Genomic DNA, 2,023 nt, shown 5'->3' with positions numbered 1-2,023 from the left:
CACCAGTCACCCTCTACTACATAGCCAGGTTGGGTTGAGGGCAGCATACACACTCCACAGATCACCAGTCACCCTCTACTACATAGCCAGGTTGGGTTGAGGGCAGTTGGAGCTATATGTGACCCTTACCTTAAAGTATCAGAGGATGGAGGGCTGGCTCATCAGTTGAGAGTGATTCCTGCTCTTCTAGAGAACCTGAGTTCTATTCCTAACACTCTCACTGGGTAGCTCACAGACACCTGTAAGTCCAACTCCATGGGATCCCACACCGTCTTTGAGGGCACCCAAACACACACACACACACACACACACGCACACACAATTTTCAAATTTTTAAAAAAATGTCTAGAATAATCTCCTCCCATTCTTTGAGGGCAATTGAAGATGCTCTTCAGGCCAACCGATATGGAGCCTGCAAGTCGTAAGATGACACTTGGGACTCAGAATGGAATCTGTGTTGGCAGGTCACCCTCCCTCTCCCTCCTTATCAACTGTCCCTGCCAGCACTTTGATTCTAAGCCTCCAGAATTGCAGAAGAGTAAACATCATTGTCTTAAGCCACCCAGGCCGAGGCTGCAATCCTCTGTCAGGCAACTCCAGGTAACATTTCCACAGCATAGCAACACGAGAAAGGCCAGATGTTTGTCCTCAAATCTACTTTTTTGTCTCCCACATAGTCTATAATGAGCAATGACACCTCACGGAAAGAAGGCAGAAGGCAGGGACGGGGAAGGAAAGAGAGTAAAAGAAAATTGTGCAATAAGCCCAGGCCCAATAGTTTAACTGACATTCTGGGACAAAGGTGAACTTCAAAGCCTCCCCCACCATTCCTCATCTAAGCCAGGAGACTTTGGGCAAGCCTGTCACTTCTCAGCATCTGTAGACTTGTCTGATCAGGAGAATGAGCACAGCCCCGCCTTTCTCCCTGGGTTAGCTGTTGGATGAAGTTCTGCATATATGGAAAGTGCCTAGTACCATGCCCTCCATGCCCTGAAGGATCTACCTACCGATAATGGGTGCTAGCCCATGCCAGGATGCATCTGTGCCTCAGAGCCACTTCCTGGCATCTATAAGGGCAGAGCAAGCAGCTGAGGCGCCTGCCTCCCTCTCCTCACCCATACTCCATGCTTCTTAAGAGTGACCAGAGCTGGCCTGCCTAAGCCAACACTACCTGTTTGCTGTCTCTCACCACAGAGAAATACCACACATCTCTTCTTCCTCCAACTTGTCTGCCCTGTCATCTGCACTCCCACTCCCACAGCCCTCTGTCCCTCCCCTTGGGAGCCTCCACCTAGGCTGAGACTACTGAGCACCCACATTCCACTTCCAACAGTCCTGTGGGGGCAGCAAGCAAGACCAACTCCATTTTAAGTTTAGGGTATTTTGTTTGATTGTTTTTGAGACACGGTCTCTCTGTGTAGCACTGACTGTCCTAGAACTTTCTCTGTGGACTAGGCTGGTCTTGAACTCAGTGACCCACTTGCCTCTGCCTCCCAAATGCTGGGATTAAAGGCACACACCGCCACATACAGCTTCCACTCCACGTTTAAATAATTCTACATGCATGAATGCAAGCTTATGGCCCCCACTTCCTTTTCTCTCTGGGTCTGGGGAAGCTAATGAACCTGGGTCAGGGAAATGGTTCAGTGGGTAAAAGGTGTTGCCCCGGAGGCCTGAGGACCTCAGTTAGTTTCCCAGAACCCATCTACCAGCTGGATATAGTAAAAAGCATCTGCAATCCCAGTGCTCCTGCCTATAGGAGACAGACACAGGAGAATAGGGAGAAACTCTCAGACCAGCTAGCCTGTGAGAGATCCACAGACCGGCTAGCCTGTGACAGATCCACCTAGCCTGTGACAGACCCACAGACCGGCTAGCCTGTGACAGATCCACCTAGCCTGTGACAGATCCACAGACCGGCTAGCCTGTGACAGACCCACAGACCGGCTAGCCTGTGACAGACCCACAGCAGCAAATAACTAGCATACCCTGTCTCAGTAAGCTGGAGGGAAGGCAAGGACTG

This window comes from Microtus ochrogaster, chromosome 15 (assembly GCF_000317375.1).
Source record: "Microtus ochrogaster isolate Prairie Vole_2 chromosome 15, MicOch1.0, whole genome shotgun sequence".
Taxonomy (NCBI): domain Eukaryota; kingdom Metazoa; phylum Chordata; class Mammalia; order Rodentia; family Cricetidae; genus Microtus; species Microtus ochrogaster.
The sequence above is the reverse complement of the archived record's forward strand: the minus strand, read 5'-3'. Positions refer to the sequence as shown.